Source organism: Strix aluco, chromosome 8, assembly GCF_031877795.1.
Source record: "Strix aluco isolate bStrAlu1 chromosome 8, bStrAlu1.hap1, whole genome shotgun sequence".
NCBI lineage: Eukaryota > Metazoa > Chordata > Aves > Strigiformes > Strigidae > Strix > Strix aluco.
In genome coordinates this window covers 6,919,229-6,940,397 of record NC_133938.1, presented here as the reverse complement: position 1 = coordinate 6,940,397, position 21,169 = coordinate 6,919,229, and the positions used below count along the sequence as shown (strand labels likewise).

The window sequence follows — 21,169 nt, the reverse complement described above, 5'->3', positions numbered from 1 at the left end:
GGCTGGGCTCCCGCCCGGCTCCCGCTCCCTCCGCCCGGGACGGAACGCGGCCCTCAGCCGAGACCCAGCCGGGTGGCCCAGACATGGCCGAGTCCGCCTAGCGACATAAAGCGGTACAGGTGAGGGGTGCCGCTGACCGCCTTTCTTCCTCAGGGCTAAGGCCTGGGCCTTCGGCAGGTTGGCTCCCCATGGGGCACCTGGAGCCCGGGCAGCGGGCACAAGCTGTTTTCTTGTAGTAGTATTTGCAGTGTCAGACCGGTGCTTGATTATCACCTCCCCTTTCCCCACACCACAGCTGTGGTGGGGATGGCTTGGGTGCCATCGCTGGAGCACAGAACAGACTGAAGTCCACCCAAGTATTGATTTGTCTGTGAGGACCACTTGATTCAGTCAGTGAAAGACATGCTGCATGCTTTGCCTTAAAACTTGTGATCTTTTTCCTAGGCAGAAAGTGAAAATTATTCACTTGTTACTAATGGAGGCTTTTTTGTAATATTCAGACATAGCAATAAAAGAAAAATGAGGTGCAGCTAGCCTTTTATTATGAGTCCAGATATTAACAGTTAGTGTTACTGTGTTAGAATTTGAAGCGGTTTGTGCCTCCCTTGGATGAAGGCAGTAACCCAGCCGAGCTGTTCCCTGGGCTGGGTTTGGCTCCCACGCAGCTGGTGCACCCCTATGCCTCCTCACCGGTACTGGTTTGTTAGAGTTACCCTCATCACAGGTGTCCTGAAGTTTGAGAGCAGATGGACTGGTGGTAATAGAGCTGCCTTTTTGCTCTTTGGGGAACTGCTGAGAGAAAGGAAATAGCTGGAGACATGCCCTTTTGTAAAATATTTCCTTCTGAAAGAAAAATGTAGAAATATGGTATCTCTTGTGCTGATCCTTAGGAAGGATGCTTTTTTTGAGGACATTTTGTTCTCTGGTAGTATTGAAAATGGATTTTACACTGATGAACTTGATTTCATTTAGGTGATGCTGTGTCACATCCTAGGTGTAGGCTGTTAGTGCAGGGCTAATGAAGCTCAATCTGCTTACTTTAGAGTTACAGCAGGGTTAAGTCTGGCAGTAGTTACTGTTATGAACTGAGTGGAAATAGCTGAACTGCTTCCAGATCTAATCTGTCCATGGAAATAACATAGTCTTTGGTGTGGTATTGTGTAAATAATCAGATAAAGCTTTTGATCTCAGTTAATTCTGTGTGGAGGAAAGCCCTAGGTGTCCACATCTGGACATCATTCATACGTAAACTGACTAAACCCCCTGTTGATAGGTCAGGTTTGGCTGTAGCTTGTTTTTCAGGAGCCTGGTATGTTTTGTGATCTGGCTTCCTCTTCTATGTAGGAGCTCTAAGCTTTCACTAGTATAGTCAAACCCAAAAAATGTTGGGATTGGTTGATTTCTTTTAACACGAATTATTACAGTGAGAGGTAATACAGTATTTTTCTGGAAAAATAGAATGTTTAAATCTAGACACTCTTAAATTAGGTTTAAGTAACTACTTTGGATATATTTTAGTACTTCATTGGATTAGAATAATGGAGCAAAGAAATTGCATCTTTGTCTCATTTAACTTAAATTACTATTGAACCTAAAGACACTATTCGCTGGATATACACAAAATAAAGACCAATTTATTATAGACTCACCAAGAGTGAGAGAAGAAAATGGAAAGATATGTAGAGGGAGGTGAAATACTTAAGGCTCACTCTTGAACAGATATGACATAGTGAACATTCATACCATAGTCATTCACTGTGGTAATACGTCAAGCTCCTTCTCCTCTGTGTAGGTTAGACAGCTTTTCTTATGTTCTTAGACAGCTTTTCTTATGTTATTTTCCCAAGGGAATTGGAGAATGTTGAGGGACAATGATTAGTATTCCAGAGAAATCTATTTATGAATAAAGATTAGAAACTGAATATGTACAACTCAGCTAAATGAAGAAGTAGAGCACTTTTTCTGAAGTCTAATGTGGCAGTACTCATTGTTTGTATTGTAGTTTCATTGTTCTGTGTGATGTGGCATGTGGTGTGCTACATTGTACTGTGTTTACTCGGAGTAAATTTAATCCTTACCTGTAGTTAGAAGTTAATAGAACATCTTTGGAGTTCTGCCATATGTCATTACAAAAGTGAAGACATCTTTTGAAGTGAAGAGTTCTTTCTATTAGAAAATCAGAATTCTGGTTTATTTTGAAGGAAATGGCACAGAAGCACCTCAGGTGGTGTTAATGAAACAAGACAGAAGTTTGGCAAACTGAAATAACATTAGGTTAAAGATGTTCGCTAAAGAAACTGTAAAGGGGGTTTTTTGATGTTTCACTATATGAAGAGAGGTTTAAGAGTGTAAATTTAAAAATAAATATTAAATCACTTTTCTCTTTGCATTTACATTATGGTTAGGAGTCCTGGAAATACTAAATCTGGCCGGGTTTGACTGGAAGATATATTTGATGTCAGAACATACATGAGTCTTTTCTGTTCACAGCTGAGATGCTAGGAGGCAAAGTCAGAACTGTAATGGAAAGCTGGCCTGCACGAGGAAATTAGTATATGCACTTTGCCTGAATTTATGTCTAGTTTATTTCGGTTTCTCATGGTTAAGTGACTGGCACATGTGAAAGATATTCATGTACTGCTATGCTCACTCCTGTTTAACAAAGGCTGATGTTACACTGATCCAATTCCATGACTTTCTGTAAGCCTCATTGATGCCTCTGGTTTATAGTGTCCTAAAATTCAGTCTCTTAAGGTGCCATATTCCCACTAAAGCAGTTACGGTAAGAAAGACCTCAACTTCTGTGAATTACAAAAAGTTAGTACTTAGCCTGTTCCACGTATTAGTCCTAAATGTATGCATAAGGTGAGGCTCAGCGTTTTGCTGGAAATGTTGGGAGTCCTTTTCTCCTGTTAAAAGTAAATTGGAGTTGCAGTCTCTCAGTGTCTTTCCACTTCCTGAGTTTTTCCATGTAAAAAAGATCTGATGTGGTTATATTGCCTTATTCTGTTACTGTCTGTTGGCTTCTAGCCCTTAACAGGATGTTGATGCGGTTCATTGCTGTTCTGTCTATCCAGTAACAAGGACTTTTCAGTGCCACTCCATGTACGGTGTGAATCTTTGTTTTTATAGGAGTATTGTCTTGAAACTGATCACTCAATACAGTTCTAATTCTTTAAAACTGACAGAGTCCCAGCTAACAAAGCTCTCTGATGCAAACAGATAGGAGCTACCCCTAGGAAGCCTTGCCAGACCTGGGCATCTGATAAGAAAGCTTTTCTGGGGTGAGTTGTGTCTGAGTGACTGGGACAAAGTCATGACTGCCCTGCTGGGCTTAGCAGCTTGGGCGATTGAATCAAAGGTCCCTGTACCTTTCCCATCACAATAAGCCTACCCGTGTTATCATTCTGTTACTTACGGCACCTTTCTGGTAAAATTTTTGAGTTTTACTCCAGTCCTCTCACAATTTAATTGGCTATAGACAGTATTCAAAGTGTATTCATTCAAGAAAAGAGTGTTCTTCTGGAATCTCAAAGGCCTGTTTATAATTAAAATAGGTGGTTAAAAATTACTGATTTCTTGGCCATAGTTTCCTGGGTTTAGGCAGACTCTTGGTAGTAGCTATATAAATGTGAAAAAGGATTCATTATTCTTCATCTCTTTGGGCCTGAATATTCACAGTTGCATTCTGCACTCTTTATGAATTTCCACTCTATAAAATATCTGAAAGTTGGCCCTTCAGTAGAAGAGACCTACTGATACAGAAATAACTAACCAATCGCTTTCTTAACATTTACAGGTAGAGCAAAGAAATTAAAGCATAACCCAAAAAAAAGTAACATTCATATTTATAGCAGATTGAAGGATTTTTGACAGAACTATTACCCTACTTTCTCATAGGGACTTGGTATAAACTTTGTATATTCCTCTTAAGTAGTGTGGTTTGACTTCAAGTTCAGAGGTTTTTTTTTTTTTTGTGAGAGAATGACTCTACTGTAATTCTCTAAATTGTTTTATGTGCCTTTTCAGGAATATCAATGCTTAATGCATTGTTGTTTAAATTGCTGTGTTGAAAGGAAGAGCAACTGGAATACGAGTTATCTTGAGAACCTGCATTTAAATTCATCTGGGAGGTGTCAACTGTCTTTGAGTTCTGTATACTAATTCTAACATATTTTATGGTGAATGCATATTATGGGTGAGATAAAAATGTGTTTTGCTGTGTGTGTATTAGTTTTCTTGCTGTCTTAAAATAAATGTCATGTTTGATGGCATTACAATAATGTATTGCTACCACAGTGGTGTTTGGGTTATCTTGACACATTTATAATCAAAAGGCATGTTGTGCTTGAATGCATTGGCTTAAGGTTGTATTTGTGAAAGACAGAAATGTGTGGATTGCAGTTCTTTTCATTCTGCTTAAAAGCATGTACAAACCGTAATTGTTCTGTCTCTGAAGAAAATATCTCTATAAATACACATTTTTAGCATTATTATTTTAGATATGATAGAAACACTGTAATATAACAATGTGCATATTAAATCTTGATACTGATACTAGTTAATAAGGTGTTTGGGTTTTTTGTTGTTTTAAGGAGAGTAAAATTTACATGATTTTCACTTCTGACCTATGGGGAGTGGGTATCTATGGGACTTGGTGAAACAGGAGATATCAGATAAACATGCTCTGAATATTTCTGTTTTTTTTTCTCATGTCAGTAAAAGCTGGCAGAAAGCTCTAGTAAATCAACCTACTTTGGATCCCTAATTTAACTTTGTTTTAAGGTTGCAAGATTTATGGATTGTTTGTATTTTTCTGAAAACCTGCTTTTGCCATTGAAATAATTGTATTCCTGCTAATTTTTCTCTACACTAGAAACATTGAACACGGGAGAATTGGGTGACAGAATTTTTTTCACAGATTCCAAATAGGTCAGGTTCTTTTCTGATATTTTCCATGTCTGTAGCTTGTGAAACTGTGTTCTAAACATGCAGAATTTTGTGCAATTGCTTCTCCTTGTATCTACAGAGGCTTTAATTTTCATTGATTCCCTTATCAAAGAAACTACTTTCGCTGACTAAATTAAGACAATATAAGCTTTGGAGGTTAATACATTAATAAAATATTTATTTAAAATGTATTTCATAGCATTTAATATGTTCTATGGTGTGGATCTTGACTTTGTATGTAGATCTCTGTTATACCTGTGTTATTTCTTTAGTTGCTGAGAAGAGAATTATATTCTAGTTTTGAAGAATGTTAATTTCTGTGCCTCTGCATTGTATGAAAGATAATTAGAATGTCGCTGAGTCGGCAGTCTGTTGTGGTCGCTAGAGACAAACTGACTGTGGGTTTCTGTGTTAATGCTAAGCTATGCATCGTAATATGCTATTTAGAAAAGACGTCCTATTTTGTGTCTTGAAATGGTGATATGGATAAGTTTTATCTACTTGGTTAAAAATACAGCTCTGTAAGAAGTAACATCTACTGTTTCGGTGCCAAGTAAACTGGCCTTACTACTCTCTGAGGTAAGGTTTTCCCTGCTGTGCTGTGCCGCTGTTGCCAGCTATTGACTGAAAGACATTCTTTGCCAATGCACATTCTTGCTCACAAGACAATACTCGCTGAAGATGACTAAGTAAACAAAAATGTGGTGTATTGGCATCTGTATGAGAAGAAAAAAAAATCCTAAGCCTAACATAGACTCAGATGTGTAAATGAGTCTCTGAAAAGGAGAAAGAGTAATGGAAATTAATAGAAAACAGGACTGGAAGGGATTGTCATAGTTGCCATGTTCATCCCCCTGTCCTCAGACGAGATCAGCTCTATCTCACATGAATCTTTTTGTGAATTTTAGTGAAGCTTTTTGGTTCTCTGCTTTTTCTATAGATTGTTTTTGTGGCAAATGCAAGTTTATAATGAAATTTACTTTCTCTTTTGAAAAGTCAGCCCTCATATGGATCTGTTTGGTTTGGCAATGCTGGAAGTTGGTGTATTAGAACTGCTAGCCTTGAAGAGTAACAGGGGTGTGGTACAGATGAATCCACCTCATTATAGTTTACTTCCACAAATCATTTAAGATAATAAATATTACTTATTTAATTTTATTTTTTTAATGTTAGAACTGTGGCTTCAACTTACACAAAATACTATTTGCTCTTACTTAAATTTTACAGAGATATTTACAAGGGCAGACATGGGGAAGCTTGTCTCCATGGTTTCTTCTGAGATGCAGAAAGAAGCTGGCACATCTTGACTGAAGTTAGCCTTTGTGAATTGTCCTCTAAGTAGTTCCCCCAAAATTTTGGTATTACATAGGAAAGAGGTATCTTATGTCACTGCATGTTCCAGGCTTTTCATTCAGAAATTAGCCAAGTGCTGTATTCTATTCATGTATTTCTGTAGAAGCTGATTTTGTTTAAACAAATCTGCCAAACTGTTTGAAAGTTCCCCAAGTGGCAGGGAGCAAAGGTATTTACTTAACCTTTAGCCCATGACCTTCCTACAGGGGTGGGTTATGTCTACAAAAGGTCTCTATGTCTGTGGAAATAATCAAAAGAGTGTTGAACATTTTACCTTTTTAACTGGAATGTCCAGGTTCTGGTCCATGGCACTTGAAAGGACATCTTTGTTGTGTTGAGCTGCTCAAGATGATAACTTCAGACCTGGGCTACTAAGCAACTTTTGCTTGCTTCCATGCGGCCTTGCTTTGTGTTCCATAAACATTGTGCTAATTTTTTTTTTCCTTTTATTTGAAGTGGTTTACTAAATCCAAATTTTGACCATCTGACAGAGCCTGTTGACACACCAGAATTTCACAAACTTTACGGAGGTGGGAGACCTGGGGCAGTGCATGTATAACAGAAACTTTTAAATTTTACCTTTAGAGACGTGCTTATACTGCTGTGAGTGGACCTCATATTCTCTGTTATGCTTTCATGGGAAGCAGAATTGAATTTTATTTCTTTATAACATTTTAACCTGTGTTTCTGCATACTTCTTAATTATTTTTGCATTTCATTTTTTTCATACTTGTCATCTCCTCTAAGCAACTCATGTTCTTCCAACATTTTTGATTCTGATATTTAGTTCTTTGCTTTTCCCTTATTCTATAAAGAAGGAAACTAGTCTAGTAGATCAGGAGAGTCAAACATAAGGCTTCATTAGCAAAAGGGTAGAGACCTCTGGCATGTCCCGTCTTCTCACAGAAAACTGCCAGGCCTTACTTGTCCCCTGCATGCATCGGATTTTCCAATCTCTACAGCCATCTGAAAAACTTACATCAAGAAAAATACATTGCTTTCCTTTTATAGAGACAGTTGTACCTTTGAGCTCTTTGATCTGGTGGATGTAGAAGTACCATACATTTCCTATGCAATCCTTATTTGCAAAACCTTTGTATAATATTCAGGGATCCCTAGCAAGAAGCAGGCAAACCCTCAACTTTCAAGACAGTCCTTGCAGATAGACTTTATCTGCAGGTGATGTGCTGAATTCATTCACTTTCAAGACAGTCCTTGTAGATAGACTTTATCTGCAGGTGATGTGCTGAATTCATTCAGGGTTGCCATGGCAACCTTTTTCTTCTTTATCCAGAAAAAGACTGCTTTACCAGTAAACGTGCCCTTTCACAGTACCCTGTGACTTTTGTTCAGGGATCTCATAGCTGTTAGAAGCAATGGATAGGCAGGCCCTGGAATTACCAGTATCATAGGCCCTCCTGTGCATCTTTGCTCACTAATGCTCTTTATCCTTCATCTGTAAGTATACCAGTATTTATTCCCTCCACATTTGCTATTTTTTCTGGCAAAAGACTGTCCCTTCCATACTGCTTGGGGGCATATAGTTTCAGATTCTGGGTTCTGAGCACTATTATTTTATAGCTAGGAGATGCAATTCTCAGTCCTGCTGGTCTGTTCGCTTTCCCTGATCTCAAAGAGTTCCTGGTCATCTTTTCCAACATTCTATTTTGTTGTGCATAACTGCTCCTCTGCCTCTAGGAGCTATAACATTGGTTCTGTTTCATGTCACTGGCAATTTTTCAGTGATAAAAAAGAAAATAGGAGGACGGAAACCCAAACTGATATGAAGGTGTGGCCCTGCCATGGAACTTGATGATCTTTAAGGTCCCATCCAACCCAAACCATTCTAATTCTATGAAAATGATGATACTGACTGTAATAAACTAATCCCCTTCCAGAAGTGGCGGAGTTATTTCTCTGTGTGTAGATCTCATAATAAAGTGATTTGACTCTGTCTCAGAAAATTATTCTTGATTTTCAGTCAGTCAGGATTACTGTGACTGTAAGTCTATCCCATTAAACCATGGGGATGGTGCATAAGCAGTACCTTATTGACAGGGGTTTAAAGAGTGGTGGATGGCAGTTGAATGAATTAATGTATATATTTTTATATATTTTCACATATACAAGTGCATATGCATATGTTTTTTTTCTACATCAAATAAAATATCTTGCCCACAGGTGGCTCTTGGGATTAAAAGGATTGGAAATAATAACACATTTCTGTTTTCAATGAATAAAGCTATTTTGTAGTTATCCCAGTCAGCAACATCCATCTGTTGAACATTACTTGGGCACTGTCCCCACAAGAGAAAAATTACAGGTAAAATGATGTTTAGACTATCATAACATTAATTATGTAATTATCATTAATTTATACTATTTTTTGATTTCATGCTGTTCATACAACAGTTTGTGTAGAGAATCTGATAAATGATCAAGACCTCATCTTGTGGTGATACCAGAGAAAAGATAATTTCAGGAAATATATTTTGTGTTTCTGATTCTTTGAGAACAGCATACAAAATGGTATCAATATTAAGTCTAATATTTCAATGTTGACATAAGAGATATAATATCCCATAAACATATCTCACTTTTAATGATCTTCATTATACAGGCCATCAACTGATACGTGTGTGTTGTAGGATTCTGAGGAGATATGGGGCTGGTTTGGATGGCCAGTCGTATCCCAGCCTTCATTGCTTTGGGCCTCTGGGCCCCTAGCCCAAATATCCAGGCCTATTTCAGCACTAGCCTTTGTGGCTTGCTAGCCTGTGAGGTCTTTGACCTAACTTTGAGGGAGATGTTACAGGTCTCTGATGGTACCTACAGAAGCTCCTGTGTTGAGGATAGGAAAGGTGTGCAAGCTTTCCCCTCTGTGGTGGCACAAAACTCTGATTTAGGAAGAAAAAAAGAGCTTAAATGCTTGCCCAATCACTTTGCATCCTGCAGTGGAGTAAGAAAGGTCAGGCAATAAATTATGTTCAAAAAGAAGACTTCAGTAGAATGGATTTGGTTTATTTAATAGTAAAGAAAAGGTCATGTCTTTTGTTCTTTTATTCTCACATAAATTGATTTTGTAAAGTTGAAGTTGGTTTATCACCATTTGTGTTCTATGGCTTTGTTATTTCAGTATTGGAGAAAAGGTCATCTTCTTAGTGGGTACTTGATATTCCATGGTCCATTAAAACTGCATTATTTCTGCTGAGGCTGAAGTTCTTTTTTTTCTTGCATTTTTTTTCCTCTTCTTTTTTTCCCCTAACTTCACCTGTCCCAGGTCAACCCAGCTCCAACTGGGTACTTTGTCATGCAGTCTAGTATATCAGAGATGCCTGCATATGATTGTATCTTTGATTTATTTGGGTTGTAGAAACTTGAATACCTTGGCTATGCTAGCCTGATATGCCATGTAGATTTGTGTAGATTTTTTTCATGTTTTGTTCACTGTGCAAGAGCTTGAAGAGATTCCCACTCTAGTATCTTTTCTTAGGGGAGTGATTTGCATTATCTGTCTCAAAATGGTGTCAGTAGAAGACAGTGACCAAGTATTGGCATTCTTATTGTTTATTGGCCTCTAGCTTCTCAACATGAAGCTGCTCTAAGAACTGAAAGCCTTTCTAACAACCCAATCTATTTCCTCTTTTTTTTTTAATACCTCCTCCCCTAATTTCTAGTAGAGATCTAACTAAGAAAACATTTAGTTATTCTAAATATTCAGGAGTGAAAGCATCTGGGAGGAAGGAAACAGTTTGGGGCTTGCAAGACTGGTGGTAGTTAAACAAAACCAAACCAAAAAAGTCAAAAAACCCAACCCAAAATCTTGTGACCCTTCCGTCTCCTCAAACCTTCATATTTTCTCTTTGTACTCAGAAAATACTACCTGGAATCACAGAGACACAATACAAAATAAAACTATACTACCATTATTAGTGTAATGATATTCTGTAGGATAACAATTCAGTTCTTACTGATAAGCTTTTTGATGTAAGAGGATTTTTTATTGTTTTAGAAGCCCTTTTATTGCTTTTGACATAGAGGGGTATAGAGCATCTATAAAGATAATGGAAGCGGATAAAGACATTAGGCCAGTCTTGAGCAATTTACAAACTGAGTAAACGTTAAATCTTTTTTCACCAGAAGTGTGGCTTTTTCTGTTCTTAATGCAAAGTGGCTACAATTCCAAGTTCTCTTTAGTTTTAAATGTAGTTCAAAGTATGCAGTGAAAAAACTGGTGAAAAAACAGAACAGTCTAGAGGAAGAGTATTTGCATACTGGAATTGAAGCTGGCTGTTTCTGCAGTTCCTCTTTCCTCTTTCCTCTTTCCTCTTTCCTCTTTCCCCCTCAGCTTATGTACATTTCCACCTGATTTCTTCACAGGTCTGCAGAGACATAAGAATATCTCTCTGTAATCTGCCTTGTGGGCCCAGACAGAAAATTAAGTCTGTGATAAAGTGATACCAATTAAAATGTGCAGTGTAGGTTAAAATAAAGACTTCCTTTCTTTCATTTAATTTTCTCTGTATCTTGGTAGTTACCTTTTGAGGAGGTAGGAGATGGCATATTTTTGTGGGAGAAAGGAAATGCATACTATGTGTTGGAGCAGCTGGCTCAATATGAAAGTAACTTATAACCCTTATGGTAACCAGAATAATCTGCTAGAACAGCAAGCTATCAAGAGCCTCTGCCAGAATGGGCATCAACTGTGGGCAGAACACTCAACAAACAGATCTCTTGTGTGTACCATGGAAGCTGATACAGAGCAGTATAGTGTGTGTGTGTGTTACATAGTCTTCTGCTTGTGATCCTAGGAATAGATTACATCCCCCTCCATGTTAGCATGCTTGCTAACCTTTGATCGAGACTGTCTGGTGTAAAAAACTGGATAGTAGTTACATTGTAAGATCACTACAGAGCTTCATGAAAGAGAGAATCATTTATTTGAAATATCTTTAAAAGCCTGTATTTCACCAGGCCTTAACAGTATAGGTTTTGAATTTTTAACAGAAATGCTTGATTTTAATACTCTGGGGCATTTCACAATTTTTAACCATCGTGACAGATTTCTTACAGTGATAAAATGCATTTATACATATTTTGACTTTATCATGGCCACTTGCATTTCAGATAAAGCTATGAATCTTCCAAATGTCATCTCTGCAGCTACCTCTAACACATTTTTTTAGCATTGTTAATATGCAGCAAACACATTTTTACTGAGAGTTAATGTAGTCCTTGACAATTAATTCTTTATTCAAGGTAGGTGTTACCCTTGTATGCTCTCGAGAATGCTGCAGGTAATCATATGCTGATACCTTATTTTTTCTTTTCCTTTGGCATACAAAGTTTCTAAGTCTCGTGCCAGAAAAACTAGAAGACATCCTTGTGTATCCTCTGAATGAAAAAAGTAATGCCTAACTAGGTGTTTCAGGGTCTTAACCTGAACAACTTCTTGTTCTCAGAACTATTGACTTGAATGTTTGTTTCTTTTCTATGTTGATTCCCACTATAACATCCTTTTGCATTCCTGTAGTGTGGTGCTTCTAGACACTTTTGTAAGCATCCTCTCTCTCAAGCTGTCAGAATCAGGATATGGAGCCAGTATTGCTAAGCTGGAGTACAAACTGGTGGCTGGAGAGCATGGGTAGGTCATTCGAGTGAAAGGATTCAATCTTAAGATACTGTAAGTACTAACAGCTCATCATCCTTAATAGAGCTCAACAAATCATATGTTGAATGTTATTTTCTACGTTAGAAGCCTGAAATGCTTAAATTTACATTGCCACTCATTAATTCATAGTTTTACATGGTTTTAAAGACTATAGAGGGATAATGGCTTTGCATATAGTAAAGATATATGCCAAGTACCTCAAAAGCTGTGAGGTTAGTGAGGTGAAAGCTTATGGTTTAGGGTGGAGATTTTATGACATGAAGAGAACGAGCATGGAGGCTAAATTGGTCTTTGACTCAGGCAATGTTTTTTACATGGATTAAGAAAGAAAATAAGATGAAGATGTTTAAAAATACTGAGGTCTGATGTGACATTTATAATGTGACTCTTCTACTAAGGAAACAGTATTTTCTTTACAGCCAGTTCATCATTGACCATTTGTCTGACTTCAGTTTTACTCCAGCAGTCTTTGAGATGATTAAAGAGGAACTAAAAAAGACTTACTTCCATATGCTCATCAAATCAGAGGTGTTAGCCAAATGAGTGTCAGTGGGGAAAGGCTTAATTTTAGGGTAGTGGTAGAAAAGAAAGCCATCATCTTTGTTCTTCCTGTGTTGTCATAGTAGCATACAGTAGTGGCTTGAGGAGTTGCCTGTCTTTTTATCAGAAATTACCATGCAGTTTTTTGTATAGTCTTGCTGAATATAGTGAATGCCAGCACAATAATTATATGTGAGCACAATTTTCAAACTGCCAAATATTTTTGCTTTATACTAAGTACTAGTACTAATGATCAGGTGCCAAAGGCTGACATGAATTCACATAGACAAAGTTATCCTGTGTATTTTTTTCTTATAGTTGCTTGCATTTTTTCTGTCAGCAGCACCTGTGTGTATGCATTTGGAGGTTAAAATTCCTTGTTAGAGGATTATCAAATCTTCTGAATAAGTGTCAGCTGGGGTCATTCCCCTCCCAGTTTCATCCCAGCTGCCCATTGCTTCTTTCTAATTGCCATTGGTCTCAGATCACTCCCATTTCAGGCTCTTTCCTTATCAGTTTCTCTCATCCTCTCTAGAAGCAAACCTTATTTATACTTTGATTATAGTTTAGCCAGGTTTTATTTCCTTTCTTTTTAAAAATTTTGGTAGAGGAGATACTTGAGGCGTGCTGCTGCAGAGGTAGGGGTAAGTAGACAAAACTGATAATGCATAAGAAAGGAGAGCTTACTGGGCTGAGAGCTTCTCTGTGGCCCAAAAGAGCAGGAGATATCTAGAATGTTCTTCAACAGACCAAGGGAAACTATGTTGCTAAGCCTCTTGAGTAAAGATGGTAGCTAGTACTGTATTAGTATAATGTGCTTTCTTATGTGATATTCATTGGGTCTGATGACATAAATATGCTGATAGCACTGTGTGTTGATTTTTCAGAAAGGAGAGAATGTTAATCAAAATAACACATGGCTGTAGACTCCTGATCTGCAGGAGCAGCTGCAGGTTACTCCTCTTTGGCGGTGCTCTTGTTGTGAAGGTGTGCTCTAAAGGGAGATACTAAATCAAAGCTCGGGATATTTTGTAGCCTTCATAGCACTAATAGCTATTGACACTACAGATTATGTTGTCTTTATTAGAATTTTGCCTTGACTGACTGAAATTAGATGGCTTCTGTATACCTGCTAATTAGGAGGCTCTGCTCCAGTATTTAGGATTAAGTTTAGCCTTTTGTAGGTTGCTGTATAGGTAGTACTAACAGTATGTAGGTCCCTCAGGAAAGAGGGAGATAACTGTGCATCAAATAAATATATAAACTATTATATTTGTGTTTTGGTTAAGATGTGAGCGGATGTTTGATACTTTGCTGTGTGTGATCCCCGCCCTGTTCAGTTCTGGGTGGTGGGTTTGCCAAATACACATCTGCTCTGTAATGTGAAGACTCTTAACAAATGTAACGCCAGCTCTGAAGTGACAGTGTATTATCAAGTAAGGTACTAGAGACTTGCATATAGTTGTTCCTATTACCTGTAGTAGTTTGTTGTACAGTCACAATTTAAAGCGCAATCAATCCAGAACCACTCTGTGTGATCACTGTGCAGGACAAGTGAACTGAATGACAGTGATTTTTGTAAGCACAGTTTCTGTGCACAAGACCTACTAAAATCCTTGATGAAATTACAGCTTATATTATTTTCTGCATGGTTATTTTGGATATGTATCTTTTGTTTTCCATATGCCAGCCACTGCAGTCTTGGTTTTGTCACCTTTCTTACCTTTCTTGCTAGTTGGTGCTTTTTTTCCCCTTCAGTTAATTCAGGAGAGTCTTCCCACCTGTGCAGTGGATCCCAAATGAAGTGCTTTCTGCTTTGAAGGCACAGTGGGAAAACAGAAGTTGTTGGCTTGTTGTTTTGAATGGTAACTTACTGAGAACTTAATGTGGAAGTCCATCCAGGCTGGATTTGTTTGTTTGGTTTAGGCTGGTGTGAGAAGTTTAAGAGGATGTGTTCTTACAGAGTTGCTTGTGGTAAGTTTTAACCATTCCTAACAAATCTTAAATGCTCATTGGTGTGTGTATAGGCTGCATTTGCATCCTATGCGATGCTTGGTACTTAGAAAAATAATGGTTAATGAGTAAGGTCATAACTCTTACGACATGTACACTTGTTACAGCCTACTAACACTTTTATGGTGTAAGTACCTGGGACTGTCCTGGTATGGTTCTTCGAACAATGTGTTGTTTCACCTAATAAAGAAACATTTTTATTATAAGTGTGTGTGAAGGTTCATCTCCTGTCTTATCCAGTTGCAGAGACATAGATTTACCTGTATTCATTTCTTCCTACATCAGTGGGGACAGGAGAACCGAGGGGGAAGTTTAGTGGGCTTGGTCTGTTCTTCCTTGACTTGACCAGGCTTGTCTTACAAGGTCTGAAACAGTGTGGGATGGTAAAACACCTGCTGCTGTGAACAGGAGTCCATTTTGACTAAATTCAAGCTGTATTTCAGATGCACATGAGAAGCTTTGTTTCAGTTTCCTGTAAACCAAGGCAACGCTTGGGTGAGCTCACAGTGGGGAGGTACAGCTCCCATTCAGCTGTTTTTGTGAACAGTTAGTCCCATATACCTTGTTGCTATGGGAAACGATAACTGTAGCTAATTCCTGGATTACAAACAAATGCAGCATCACTAGATGCTTCTGTCACAGCTTCACAATGAATTTATCTGGGTCTACAGATGGGCCTATGTCTTATCTTAGGTTGCGTATAAATCAGGCTTGGGGTGCATCCCTGTCTTTTGTATTACTTAGAGCCTGAATCTAGGCCAGTCATCATACTTTGAATATCATACCTTCTCTAATTGTTTTAGTGCCTTATATGAGAAGTTATATGAGCTTTTGTAAACTGATAATGTGACTGAAGAACAACCCAAAATGTCCTGTATTTGGTGGTTGTCCACATAAGTTGTAATGCTTAAGACATCACTGTTGATTTGTAGTTATGTCCTAGGCAAAGAGTGATAGTTAAGGCGATGGAACAACCTTAACTGTCTTTGGGATTGTGTGCCAAAGCCCAATGTTTTTGTCTGGTCTGCAAGAGACAAAGTAGGTATTCATGATCAGAGTCTGTACTGATAGTTCTTAATGGGTAGTTCTTAAATCACCAAAAAAAAAAAAAAAAAAAGAGGAGGAAACAAAGGGAGATGTAGTTTGGAAAGTTTATGCCTCATTACACTGGTATGGAGCTCACATCTACTTAACCCCAAAAAGAGCCGTGCTCATCAATGACAGTCTGCGGAGGCATCTCATACGTGGAGAAAACAAACTTATTCTCAGTATGAACTTACTCAGCCAGCTGAACTATTTAAAAGTTCTTGTTCTTACAATGCTTGTATTTATGGTACAGTGATACAGATCTTGGAAGCTTATGTTTATCTGTCAGGTTTGGAAATGAAAATAATTTTACACAGTTCTTTAAAATCTCTGCTGTGCATACTCAGCCATGTTTGTAATGTTGAGATTGCACAGACTGTTAGTATCCATCTTTTTAATTTCTTTTAGTAAATAGGTGTTCTTTTTTTCCTCAAGTCCATTGCCCTTAAAATTCTGCTGTTCCCCTTTGCTCTGTTAAGATTCTAATATTGATAATAAGGCCTGTGTGAACAACAAAACATCCTAAAATATCTTTTTTGAAATTATTAACACTGATTTTTTTTTTTTTTTTTTTTTAAAAAAACCCCCCACAAACTACTTGTTTGTTAAGCACTGTCGGTTTTGGTGCCTGAGCAACTCTGCATGTGTCTTCTTGGCTTCTGTTTTGAAGACTGCTGCTATTTCTTCTGCAGTTTCACAGGACAGTCTTAAAGGAAAAGTGGAAGTTAAACATCCTGGCCAGACTATTTTTCTCATTAAGCCAATAGGGGTGTGAGTAACAATATTCTGTGGTCAAAGCGACTATACTGAATATTGCCTTTTAAATAAGGAATATTAGGGATTTATTGGAGAAAAGTGTTCCAAAAGAACGGCAGGAGGCATTTGAGAGGAACAGAAAGGCAGGCACAGGCGCAGAAGTGCTACGATGACCTTAATGGCAGCCTAGAGAGAAAGGCTTTTGGTCAGGTGTTGCCTGAAAGAGGTAAACTGCAAAGGTTTTCCTTCTGTAAATATTAAGGAATAAAAGAAGGAAAGGTATGTAATTGTCTGGTGTGGCTCCTTGTGGTACCAGAGCTGCCTCTGAGGTCTGTGAACTGCTTTGCTGCTATGGACAATATGGCTGGTAAGCTTCAGTTACTGTATTTTCTAAGACAATGTCCATGTTCTATAGTAAATAAGGCAATGATTAGAAAAAAAAAAAAAGAAAAGCTAATATGAGAAATTACTCATCTGATCATCAGGACTGTCATACTGGATCAGACCCGCTTTACCCCATCTCCTATCTGACAGTCGCTAGTAACGGATACTTAGAAAAATAATGACATCCTAGTGCTTTCTCTGTGCCACGAATGATTTCATGTATGGGTATTGTACAGCCTCTCAGTTGTGTCCTTCTGAGTTGAAGCTTTGAAAAATGTAAAATCTTCCTCAATTATCCTTGTTGACCTCAGTGTCTTTTCTAGCTGCATTAGGCCTTTTTTAAGATGGGAAGATCAAGGTTGTATGCAAAATTAAAAATACATATTCCCCCTGAGTTTCTTGTACAGCAACAGATTCTGTTAATCTCGTCTTTTGCAGGCTTCCAGCTGCTGATGTGTTTGAAACAGTTTTTATTGTTAACTTCTTCATGACTTTTATTGCTGCTGGTGCCTTTTAACATCAAAGTAACATGAAGTCAGGTTATGAGGTCAGGCTTTTAAATGTTGCACACATTTCAGATATTGCTAATAATAATGTAAATTTCCAATAATTTTGTGTGTCAAAACAAAACAAAGTCAAGTGTCAGTTTTTCATTGTTACAGGAAGTCTAAAAGTCAACTTAGTCTTTGTAAGAAAATTCCTGTCATCAAAACAGACTTAAATGTTACTTTCCAGTATTGTTTATCTTCTAAGCATTACTGCGAGGTGTTCTCTTTGCTTAGATTTTATTTAGATCTGTGCCTTATTAGCAAAATACGTAGATTCAGGGATTTTTCTTGACTGTTTGGTCATAAGGCTTTCCATTATCCTTTATGAGTAATGGCTTAAATTAAATGAATGTATGTGCTTTCAGCTAAGTCCCAGTGGGGGAATATATGCATGAAAATAAATTATTACAGTTGGAACTAATTAATTCCTTGATTGGCAGACTCAGCAGATTACCCTACTCATGTCTTTGTTATCTGGCCTCAGTTGTACCTGGCCAAGAGCTGTAGTTACAACCTCTACTCTTCCACCTGACTTTGTCGCCTGTAGGCAAGAACTGAAGAACTGAAGACAAAAAGAGAAGTATCAGTTTAGTCTGTCTTTGCTGTAATCCTAAACCATCCATGTAACCAGGCTAGGGCCTATCAAAATACTAGATTTGCTTGTTGCACTCTCATAACTTCTAGCTCCCTGCCAAGATGGCTGCCTTATCGTGCCTGACAAGATTGCAATGGTTTCCTTAATAGTGTGAAGAACTTAGCAGGCAGCTGTGGCTAATCTCTTAAGAAAATGTTCTCCCACTGAGATACATAGTGAAATTTGAATGCTGCAAATAATTTGAAAAAATGATTTCTTAAATTGTGTTAATTCTTACTCTGCTTGTTGATGTGTAGGTACAGATACAAGTTAGTGTTCCTAAGCTCCCGTAAGAGCTAAGAACATAGCCGTAACTAGCACTTGTTGGTTTCTTCTGCTAGATGCTACCCCTGTTGGTATGAGAAATCAAGCGTTCAGTGTCCTGAGGCAGATGGCCTCATTTCTGGGGATGCTGTTGTGAGGTGGTCTTTTGTGAAGCTCATTTTCTATGTTAGTGTCTGCTGCTGTGATATCAACAGGCACAAGTTCATCTTTATTTGTGTAAAACTTGATTCTGTGAGACTTATGTCTTGGCTGGGGAGTCCGTGCTTGTAGCCATACAAGTAAAACAAAGTGTGCCAGCTCAGTTTGTTTCTTACTGATCAAGGTGCAATGAGCTTGGTAAACTATTTGCCAGGCACGTTTACTCTAGAAGAGAATAGCCAGTTAGGTGTCTGCCACTATCCCGAAGAAAGTCAACCCCCATTTTCTCTTACAGGGACTTCAGATTATTTACTTAAAATGCATGGATCTGCATATTTCTGTCTTGTGACAAGGATGACCAGTGTGTGCCTTTCCTCCAGTTCACTGCAGCAGGTCAGGGTTCTGTCTCACTCTTCATGTGCAAGAGCTCAGTTCTGTCCCTGGCACAGACAGGGAGGGCTCCGGCTCACCCCAGATTTACCACATTTCATCTCATCATGGAATGAGTCTTGGCTAGGACGTGCTGCTATTCCATGGGAATGATCCTTGGGAAGTGGTTGCAGAAACACACAGCTGCAAAGCTGCAGCCCTTTTTTGTCATTGGGACAATCCACAACAACCCTCAAACCATGGCTGAAAATAACTCTGTTAAGCTGTCACCTGGCACTGTACTGACACCTCCAACAGCCAGTGTGCTGTGTCCAGGGCATCCTTGGTCAGTGCACTCTTACAAACCATGCTCTTGTTGCAGCTGTTTGACTAGAGGCACCAGGACAGGCAGTGTAAGAGGGAGGGACTGTGTGAGCGTGGCTGTTTTGTTAATTAGTGTTTTGAGCTGGCCGCTGAGCACCCAGCATGTTAATGTGCACATGGGCTGTGGCTTGAATCCAAAAGGTGGCTTCTGTATCCTGCCTCTCAGTCTCTGCCCCTACCTTTCCCCTCTGAATCCTTCTGATGTTGACACTGTGTGCTAGGAGGCAACTGAAATTGGCACCACTCTATACTGAAGCAGAGGCAACGCTTGCAACAGCCCAAGGCTGTAGGTCCCTTCTTGAAGGTAAAGATGTCCGTTAGGAAGACAGATGTAAAACTGTTTCATAAAGTTAAAGGACCGATTTGATGGAGAGGGAACTCAGTGTGAGAAAACGATGCATACATACTCCTGCAGCAGGAGGAAAGGTAACTGAGTGACATACGTCATGTAAACGCTAAAGGGATTTATGAGTACATGTACAGCACCTTAAAGTAGGCAGCACAGTATTAGTATGGATTATCTCATACTGTACAGCAACTGTGTGTAAAAAGTGAAACAAAAAATAGAATTTTATTGCTAATAGAGCATAGAGTCAAAAAAATGGAAAAGATAAATAGTTGTTTTGGCTGGCATAGCTCAATGTCCCAGACAGGTTTGGGACTCTCTTATGAAGCTCTTTCACTTCTTTTCGTTTGTGGTGTCCTCCGTATTTAGACTTGGAGAGATTTTTTTGTTGTTACCAGTTTTTTTTTATTTTCTACCATATTACTCTGCTAAAATATTTAACTAAAATGGAGAAATATTTTAAAGTAAGAAAAACCTATTTTCAGTTAAATAGAAAACTAATCCACCAATATTCACCAGTACATAAGTCCATATAAGTTTGGTAATAACTACTTGTGTCTGAAAAGCGTTAGCAGCTTGGCAATGTTCCTTTAGGGACAAAAATTGAAAGTTACTTTCAATAAATACACTGCTTCAAAAGGCTTTAAAATACCACGTGACAGTGAAAGGTTGTATTGTCTTCAGTGCTCTGATTTCTAATGCTGCTTTGAGTAGATCCTGAAAATTACTTGGGGTAGGAAGAAGAATGGTCAATTGATGCACAGTTTGGTTGTCTTGGTTTTCAAGAGGTACATACCAGTGGATATTGGTATTTATGGCTACTTTTCCCTTGGCTGATAATTGACTTCTAAGTTACACAGCAGATTTCCCACATAGACCAAAGGGGACATACAGCAACACCTAAAAGACGAAGCATCTTCCAAGTGTCTGATTGCCTGCTCAGGCTTCTCCCTGCACAGGGAAATGTTGTACATAAGTTCATACAGGATCCAAACCGCCCATCCATTTCAGAAAATGCCTCCGGCTGTCCCTCTTTGTCCACAATATCCTTGTTTCTTATCTAGGATTTCATTTGTACAAGAGAAGGGGAAGAGAGCACAAGCTAACTGCAACGGTTGGTTCTGACTCACTTGTGTCTCCAACTGAAGCTATCATTGTACTTCTACTACAGTGGATCTCATTTCAGCTTTATTTCTATAGAGGAGATTGTATGTTTTCTTAACTTTTTTTTTTTTTATGACTGCCTGTTGTGATACCAAGAATAGCAGTATTTCTGTCTTTTGGCTGTAACAGCTGTTTCAGCTTCTGTAGATAGGCTTTACAAAAAGCTGTACAGAGTGGAATCAAACTAGTCACTGAATAGTCGAACATGTAATAGTTCAGATTAAAAACTACACCAGTTTTGTTGCGTGTACCATTCACTTTTGACACACTTTCTCAGAACAGGTAAGCACTACTGTCCTTGTACCACTGGAATTTTTACTCACTTATTTTAGTTCCATCACTGATAAAATTGTTCAGCTCAAGGACATAATGAAGCTGGTACTATTTTCCATGTGATTTGAAGATGACCAAAATATGATACACTCCCAGGTCTAGGACAGCAGTTTAGGCGCTATAAAAGTCCCAGATAAAAAAATTTAATCTTTCTATAGAAACAGTGCACTGTTTTACAAATGTGTTCATTTGGTTTTCAGTTATTCTTATTGATG

General features: G+C 38.3%; 1 long non-coding RNA gene across 1 annotated transcript; it reads left to right on the top strand.

Moving 5' to 3' along the window:
* LOC141926374 (uncharacterized) lies at positions 1–5,141 on the top strand. Its single transcript, XR_012624112.1, has 2 exons — positions 1–119; positions 3,189–5,141. It is a non-coding gene; the product is annotated as an uncharacterized LOC141926374 (long non-coding RNA).
* Positions 5,142–21,169: the final 16,028 nt, after the last annotated feature.